At 42.0% G+C, this 9,412-nt stretch overlaps 1 non-coding gene across 1 annotated transcript; it reads right to left on the bottom strand.

The window, feature by feature from the left end:
• Positions 1 to 8,825: 8,825 nt before the first annotated feature.
• On the bottom strand, positions 8,826 to 8,900 carry Trnas-cga. The gene has a single exon. It is a non-coding gene; the product is annotated as a tRNA-Ser (tRNA).
• Positions 8,901 to 9,412: the final 512 nt, after the last annotated feature.

Below are 9,412 nucleotides of genomic sequence, written 5' to 3'. Positions count from 1 at the left end.
TATGAGAGTCGAGGGACATGAAAGGGAAGCAGTGGTTGGGAAGGGAGTGAGACAGGGTTGTAGCCTCTCCCTGATGTTATTCAATCTGTATATTGAGCAAGCAGTAAAGGAAACAAAAGAAAATTTCGGAGTAGGTATCAAAATCCATGGAGAAGAAATAAAAACTTTGAGATTCGCCGATGACATTTTAATTCTGTCAGAGACAGCAAAGGACTTGGAAGAGCAGTTGAACGGAATGAACAGTGTCTTGAAAGGAGGATATAAGATGAACATCGACAAAAGCAAAACGAGGATAATGGAATGTAGTCGAATTAAGTCGGGTGATACTGAGGGAATTAGATTAGGAAATGAGACATTTAAATTAGTAAAGGAGTTTTCCTATTTGGGGAGAAAAATAACTGATGATGGTCGAAGTAGAGAGGATATAAAATGTAGACAGGCAATAGCAAGGAAAGCGTTTCTGAGGAAGAGAAATTTGTTAACATCGAGTATAGATTTAAGTGTCAGGAAATAGTTTCTGAAAGTATTTGTATGGAGTGTAGCTATGTATGGAAGTGAAACGTGACGATAAATAGTTTGGACAAGAAGAGAATAGATGCTTTTGAAATGTGGTGCTACAGAAGAATGCTGAAGACTAGATGGGTAGATCACATAACTAATGAGGAGGTATTGAATAGAATTGGTGAGAAGGCGAGTATGTGGCACAATTTGACTAGAAGATGCGATCGGTTGGTAGGACATGTTCTGAGGCATCAAGGGATCACAAATATAGTATTGGAGAGCAGCGTGGAGGGTAAAAATCATAGAGGGAGACCAAGAGATGAATGCACTAAGCAGATTCAGAAGAATGTAGGTTGCAGTAGGTACTGGGAGCCGAAAACGCTTGCACAGGATAGAGTAGCATGGAGAGCTGCATCAAACCAGTCTCAGGATTGAAGATCACAACAACATGCACAGATAAAAATAGCAAGTTAATTTTTACGTTTGTCGTGATCATTGATAAAAAAACATTACATTGAAATTGTTCGCAAGCAGTACACCAGCAGCTGCAGACATTCATTTAAAATTTCGGCATACGCACCGAGTTATATAACCTTGGATCGGCACTCTACCAGATTTGTGGCGTCAATTCGTGCTATTTCACGTCGAGATTCCACTTCCTCATATGAAATAAAAAATAAGTTTCGCGATATTTCGGTGACGTATGAAGTAAAATGTAACTAATAGAAAGCAATAACACCCCCTACGTCACAAACAGATTGCTTGAAGCCTGCACACAGCAAGACGTCATATTGTACTTGTCGTGTTCGGCAGAAGCCAATAGATACAATTATCGTATCTTATGTGCTAAAATTCTGATAGCTAAAAGTGCCAAGAACAGCGTCTTACTTGACACGTGGCAGTACATCCTAGCTGGAAAATGGAATTTCTATGTACAAATACCAAGTGAATGAAAGCTTTGCACGTCTGTCATTCGTAACCAAATTGACTGTGGACAGAAAATATTTAGTGTCATTACAACATGAATAGTGTAAAATCTTTCCGTATAATCTACTGCTGCTTGTGCAGACTGGTATTTCAGTAAACATTATATGTAATACCTGTGTTGTTATACTTTTACAAAATAAGATTTCTATTTATCGAGTATGAGGCAGAAAAAGCAGAGAATTTCGGCAGCACAACATTACAACTGCACGGATTCAGCGCTAGTCGTCCAGGAAAATAAACAAAATAACGGTTGTATTTCAAATATAGCTAACTGCGTAAAAACTGTTTCAGAAATTTGAAAACTCTCGTTGTTCCTCATACACACTACCCGCATCAAGAAAGCCCAAATAAGTAAGTATAAAATAGGTAAGCAAATAGGTTAGCCTAAAATTTAATTATATCGCTTGTAGAAACCCGTACCTCACTCGTTGCTCGCTGGAACAGACGTATTTTTCCAAAATAATTACTGTAAGCTTCGTGAATAAAATTACTAGTGTATCAGAAAATTTTTGTGTACAGTATACAGATAACTCAGCCGCAGAATTTGCGATAGTCTAGCTCTAGTTTTTAAATGAGAAACTCTTAAGGCAATAGGAACCTAAAATGTGATTACGACTGGCTTCATAAATCACATACAAAAGAGAAACACGAGCCACAAATCCGCTTAGAGTGCAGCCAGAGCGTCGAGTGTTGCCCAACGTAACTCGTAGCGGTCACACGACGTACCACTTATTTACTCGGGACTGGGAAGAGGTATCGCTATCCTTCAACCGTTAAAAACAGTTTTGATTTGTTAGCTACATTTCATACGCGTCAATGTAAATACCACCAAACGTAAACAGACTACATTTTTCACAGCAAATTTTTCATAATATGCCCATTGGTTTATTCGCTTTGGAGGGATCACGATAAATCTGGGAAATATTGAAAATAAAAGCAGTTCACTATCAGCCAGTGATGTCTGACAATAAGACGTCGAAAATCAATTTTTTAGGGTATTGTTTCCTGAAATCAAATGAGAAAGACAGCACAAACCCGAATCCCAAATCTATGATTTTTAATTTCTTGCGCGAAAAGTAAAAGTTTCACTTTCTGCCGAGATGTATGAAGCTTTGCTTCGCCTAAATAAAACAGGCTCTCTTGACACATCGGATGTGTCCCAGTTAATGAAAAATGCAGCGCAACATCTGGGCGTCCCCGCTATGCGTCCCTTCGGTGTGTCAATTGTAGCGATACGCAGACGTGAAGTGTACTGCGAAGCGACATGACCCATCGACTGTATCCTTGTGTCATTGATCCATTTGTTAATATGGTGATGACGCGAAACAGATCCACGTCCGCAGCAGACATCTACGCCACAGCATTTCTGAGTGAAGTGGACTTTGTGTGCCAGCAAAGAGTAGAGCGGTGATACCTCTCTCATCCCAGCATCATGATAATTCAAGTACTAACGAAGCAAGTGACTTCCAGCCGGGAATTATAATGCATTATAAAGCTATCGAAAGTGGTACTGATGTGCTGGACAAGTCTGTGAGTGAATATATGTACTCAGGATCCCCCAGGCGACGCCCTACGAAACTCTTCTTCAATTGGAGTCCAACCTGGCAGTATAAGAAGAAATATCATTGGCATCTGTTCCTATTTGCTTTGGTAGAAGAAGTGGTGCGAACTCGCATTGAATAACAAGTAAGAAATGAAAAGAACGAGCTTGAGCATGGTCTCAGTGAGATGAATCTGATGACTGTACCTGTGAAAACTCAACAGGCCCAACCAGAAGAAAAATCTCGAGACTAGCTATGTGGAACATGTTCCTTCTTTGAATCAAGCAAAGAGAGGAAGAAAGACTGAAAGTGCGACGGCTGTAATGAATGGGTCTGCGTGGATCACTCAAAAAGGTAATATGTGTAGTTTGCAAAGGTTGTTCCACCTTCCGTTCTTGTTTTCAATTACATTTTAACTTTAGCAACAAAAGATCTAAACTAACATCGAGCTGTAACATTTAAATCAAAATTTGATTTAAGTATTCTGTAATGAAACAAGTTTGGATAAATATGTAACTTAGTATATCTGTAAGTACTTTTTACGGTAACTAACGTGCAAAACTATGAAGGAATGTATCTTGTATTCGTAATAGACCTTAGATAATAATTTACAATATAAAATATTGTTCACACATAAAAAAGCCTTAGTCGGTAATAAATATATTTTACCTCAGTCGACCAATTGTTAATACAAATTAGACTTATATTAATAGCTTCAGCTGCTGACAAGCGTTGATATATACCTACCGGGACAGGTGGAAATGTGTGCCCCGACCGGCACTCGAACCCAGGATCTCTTGCTTACATGGCAGACGCTCTATCCGTCTGAGCCACCTAGGACACAATCGATAGTGCGACTGCATGTCCGAAAGAACAGACACCCTCCATACAGTACATAGTTCTGGCAATACCGACCATGACCTTCTTCTTCTGTGCAGATGCACACATAAACCTCTAACTCTTACGGGACTTGGTAAGAATGTTTTCCACGAGTAAAGAGTGTGTTGGGGTGGACATGTAAGGTGAGAATGTGGGTCTCGCGGGAGGCGTGTGCGAAGTAGTCCCATTAAAAGTTCTCGGTAGGATATCAACACAGGAGAATTTTTTTTTCATCTTTCCTGCTTTGCTGCTGTATCATACTTATTTTCCGTGCACCCACCGTTGTCCATTGCGTGGTGTAGCCCGAAGATTACTTTTAGTTGCAGCTTGCTTTTCTTCTCCTCAATTAGCTCGTTCATCTACCCTGCCTTCTGCTTTTCCAGTGACCTGCACCATCCCATTCTGAATTATCTTCTTTGACCGCTCTTTTGCGTTCATGATTTTCTCGTTCATTTCTAGAAGTACCTTTCTGAATTACTGCTTCACTTTGAAGTACACATCAAAAACAATTGCTTCTAACTTGGTTTGCCATGCTGCCCCATTTTCTGTTTTCTTTGTATTGCTTCTAGTTTTTCTAATTTACTGAGTTATTATTGAGCACTAGGTTAGTATTTGCTGCTACTGACAGACTTTCTTCTATTGTGGGATGTGTATCAACTGACTGAACCTCTGTTTCTGTTGTTTCTACTGCCCTTCCCTCCTCTTGTAGAGCTCTGATTCGTACAACGTGTTCAATGGTCTATTCAAAACAAGCCATATTGGTACCTCTCACTCTCGCTTGGTCTCCAGTGAGGATAAACAGTCACCCACGCTCTTCCTCATGTTCGAAGATCGTCGTAATTGTCTAAATGTCTGATGTTATGTATGACCACAACATCGTTCCGCCGCAAGGTTGCCACATACAACGGTCCTTGAACTGGGTTCTCTCTACCCCATTTGCTACCACAACTCGAGGTAGGACAACTTGATAATACACTGTAGAGCTTGTAAGCAATTGACGTGCTTACAATATGCTCTCTCTGTAATCAACACATACATATGTTCCCTCTATTCATCGCACCTCGGATATAAACGTAGATCCTCTGAACACACTATACTGTCAATAACATTTAATAGCTCAGCCCACAACGTATAATCGACAGCAACTTGTTGGTTAAATACATAAGACGTCACAAATATTCTGTCACATTCCACTTACTACTAAAAGTTTTCAACCTGAAGGGATGTATTCATTCAAATATTTGATAGCTATCTTATTTCCTTACAACTAACAGATACGATCCAAATTCTACATAGCATAGAGAACACAATGACTGTCAGTAATATTGTACTATTCCAAACATAGTGCAAAGAATCAGCGTCGAAAATCCTGTACAAATTATTGGGCAACACCGAGACAAATAAACGCCTTAACAGTTCGCATTTCACATCCAGCTCGCAGTCCACAGAATTACACGTAAGTCAAACTTTCAGACCTGTTGCACTACCAGCAATTGGGAAAGTTGGAACTGCCACTGTTAGGATGCTCGACTGCTGGTACACTGGATCTACTAATATGGGCAGAGCTGCGGTCGACCGGCCTCTTAAAAACGTTATCCGTGGCGCTGGTAGCGCCTCAGGAGAGGGGGAGTGGCTCGCGTGCGGCCGGTGATTGGATCCGGCGATTGGATGGCGCAAGTCGCTATCGGTGCCTCTGCCGGACAACTTCGGAACCTTTAGTGCCAATCTCTGTACCCTGAACAATAACCCTTTTATGGTGTCGATGCCACAATCTGTGTCTCCGTGAAAGATGTACTCTGAACCCGATGTTCTGCTGTCCTCGAAGATCACAGATCTGATGCAAGATGGAGGTGACAACACTGATAGATTCTCAAATAGTTATCAAATCTCAAATAAAACTTTACAGCCGCCTCGTAGTAGCGATTAGACGCACAACTCACTAAAGACTGGGTATGGGATTGGAACTTACCGAGTTAGAAACTGATACACAGATGTTTCACTTTAACAGCGACAGATGCTGAATTACATATTAAGATATCAAGAGATACCAAGCCGTCGAATTATAATTCCAGTCAAAACCAAACAGTGAAGCTTCGCCCTCACACTTCTAAATACAGTTCTGTACTAAGGAAAGAAGATTTCAGTGTTCGGTATAAATTCAGTAAAATCTCCACTTTTAGTAACGCAAAACAACGGAGATGACGGACTTTAGCTCCCATTCTAAGTCACGAAAACAGAACTCTGTTCCCAGCACAGTGTAAACCATTTCGACATTACAAAAGCAGCTATATTTTTCGCAAAGTGACAGACCTTCCTCAAACTGCAACACTCTCTCAACTTCCCGGCTTACACAAAATAGTTCCCCCTAGAACAACCCGCTCATCTGCTGCCTCCTCTTCGCTTCTCAAATATTTACACAGATATAAGCTTTTTGGCTTTACCTTGGCTTCCAGAAAAACCTAAGTAAAATACACAGGCACATAGGGAGTAACGTTTCAACTCAAAATAATATCAGCTTGCGTAACACTTTCTCGTTACTTGTTAGTGCATATAAATGGCAAATCTAAGTACTTAAAAAAAAGAAAGTAAAGAAAATATATGGAGTTCTGTGTTGCTCCCTGTGTGTTATCGACGTTGAGGAGCACTTTCACAAGAATACTGAATAGGGGCCAAAATACCGTGTGGTTAAAATTAAACGTTCCCTATTTAACATATTATCACACGGACACTAATTACCGTAAGAGTACAAACTTGATAGCGTTAATGTCCAGAGTATGTGCTGCATGGTTTCCATGCGTGACAACGCCACTGTCCAGTTCCAACTATGGGCACCAGGCGCCGTGATCAGTCATCGTGATTCTAAGCCTCACACTCCTCACCAATAGCAGTGCATTTGTTGATGGGAGAAAGTGAGTCTGGACGAAACGAGCAGGACATTATTATCGAAGCTCTATTGTCAAAACAACAGTAATGCTGCATCTGCACTTCGAGAATATCGCCGGCTGAAAGAATTACAGAGCATGGAGAATAAGTTCGCATCAACTCGAGAACTGGGCGTCGCTCCGGGAAGAGGCCCACGACCAGTATCAGTACAGGTCGTTGATGAAATCATTGTTGCTATCGCAGACAACGCTGCGCGCAGTTCCCGGTCGTCAGGCAGCGCACGTGCTGTGTCACGACAGTTGAACATCCTATGGTCCACTGTACGGATGGAGCTTCGAACCATTCTCAAATCATATCCGAACAAGTTCAATATCGTAGAGCAGCTTGCACCACAGGACCCACAACGACGTGTTGACTTCGGTCTAGAGTTTCGCGCAAGGACTGAAGCTGACGAGGTCTGGCCGTGGACCATCCTATTACCAGACGTGTGAGGTGAACACACAGAATTTCCGAGTGTGGGGATCTTCACCTCCAGTCACTGTGTATGAAGTTACTCTGTATGGTGAACGTGTCACCGTAAGGTGTAGCTTCACGTTCACCACTGGCCCATACTTTTTTGAACAGGTTGCGGCTCAAGAACCAAAGACGTGCAGTGTGACTGGCCAGCGGTGCTGCGATGTGCTTCGCCAGCTTGTCATAACCCAGCAGCAGGAGTGAGAGGCATTGAACTTAACAGGATTCTTGCAGCATGGAACCCCACAGCACATCGCTCGTGAAGTTCACGATCTTGTCAGAAACACATTTGGAGACGATCGAATTATCAGCCGATCGTTTCCAAATGCTTGGCCGTCACGATCACCTAATCTCATTCCCTGTGCTTTCTAGTTGTGGGGCTATCTGAAGCACAGGATTTACAAGGGGAATACTCACATATATGCTGATCTGAAAGAAAGAAATAGTATACTTACCGACGAGCTTCGTTCTGTTGTGCAGAATGCAGACCCACGCTTTTGGACTCTTGCAGACACTGGTGGGCGCTATATTGAGCCCCTTTTGTACCAGTAATGATACCTGTATGTAATGATGTAAGGTACCGTAGCTGCGCATTAAAAGAGTTTCAGTTGAACTGATTATGCATTATTTCTCTTCCCTATGTAATTGACATTAATTATATCAAGCTTGGTACTCGTATAGTAATTAGTTTCTGTGTTAAATAGGGAATGTTTAGTCATAGTATTATGTCTCAGGAGCTGGTCGAATGCGTCCACATCAAATACACAGGACAAATACTCTAATATTGCTTCTAGAGCGTGGGGACCGTTTGGAAGGACAAGATGGGAATTTTTGTGTTTCAAAAACCTTGGTAGAACCGACAGACAAATGAGCGTCCAGCGCCCTGATTGGAGGGATTTGATCTAAGCTTTGCCTATGCAGTAAGAGATCCCTGCACTTCCCTGTTTAGGCAAAGACGAGGTGCTCTCGCGCACCGAACGGTATACTGACTGTCTGTGAATCAACAACTGACTTACGCTTAATGTAGTTTGGCTATGTTATAAAAAAGTTAGCTACAAAACGATAATCTTCTAACTTTTATGTGAAGGAATATTTCTCATCCTGATCCAATATAATGTCGTATTACATCAAACGTTTGTAATATTTCACCAAAATAGATTTTACGACGGGTATTCAGATCAGAATGGTAACGTTAGATTACACTGAGCCCCAGACGGCTATCATTCTGCGATGGGGCTTTTATTGGTTTATACATTATGGAAAACGCTTGATATTTCTAAGATTGTGCTAAAATATATTTTCAGATTATAGACTACGCTTGTATATCAGTACCAGCTACAAATGTTTGATGATAATAAAAAGTAACAACAGCTAACGATATTTGGTGTACGTAGCTATAAAAGCACCCTCTGACAATCTGAGAGAGCTGCAACACTCATCAGATGATTAGAAGCTGAATGAGATTTTCACTCTGCAGCGGAGTGTGCGCTGATATGAAACTTCCTGGCAGATTAAAACTGTGTGCCCGACCGAGATTCGAACTCGGGACCTTTGCCTTTCGCGGGCAAGTGCTCTACCAACTGAGCTACCGAAGCACGACTTACGGCCGGTACTCACAACTTTACTTCTGCCAGTACCTCGTCTCCTACCTTCCAAACTTTACAGAAGCTCTCCTGCGAAACTTGCAGAACTAGCATTCCTGAAAGAAAGGATATTCCGGAGACATGGCTTAGCCACAGCCTGGGGGATGTTTCCAGAATGAGATTTTCACTCTGCAATGGAGTGTGCGCTGATATGAAACTTCCTGGCAGATTAAAACTGTGTGCCCGACCGCGACTCGAACTCGGGACCTTTGCCTTTCGCGGGCAAGTGCTCTACCAACTGAGCTACCGAAGCACGACTTACGGCCGGTACTCACAACTTTACTTCTGCCAGTACCTCGTCTCCTACCTTCCAGACTTTACAGAAGCTCTCCTGCGAAACTTGCAGAACTAGCACTCCTGAAAGAAAGGATATTGCGGAGACATGGCTTAGCCACAGCCTGGGGGATGTTTCCAGATTGTCCAGAAGGTCCCGAGATCGAGTCTCGGTCGGGCACACAGTTTTAA

This window comes from Schistocerca piceifrons, chromosome 5 (assembly GCF_021461385.2).
Source record: "Schistocerca piceifrons isolate TAMUIC-IGC-003096 chromosome 5, iqSchPice1.1, whole genome shotgun sequence".
Taxonomy (NCBI): domain Eukaryota; kingdom Metazoa; phylum Arthropoda; class Insecta; order Orthoptera; family Acrididae; genus Schistocerca; species Schistocerca piceifrons.
This window is presented reverse-complemented; position numbering and strand designations above follow the sequence as displayed.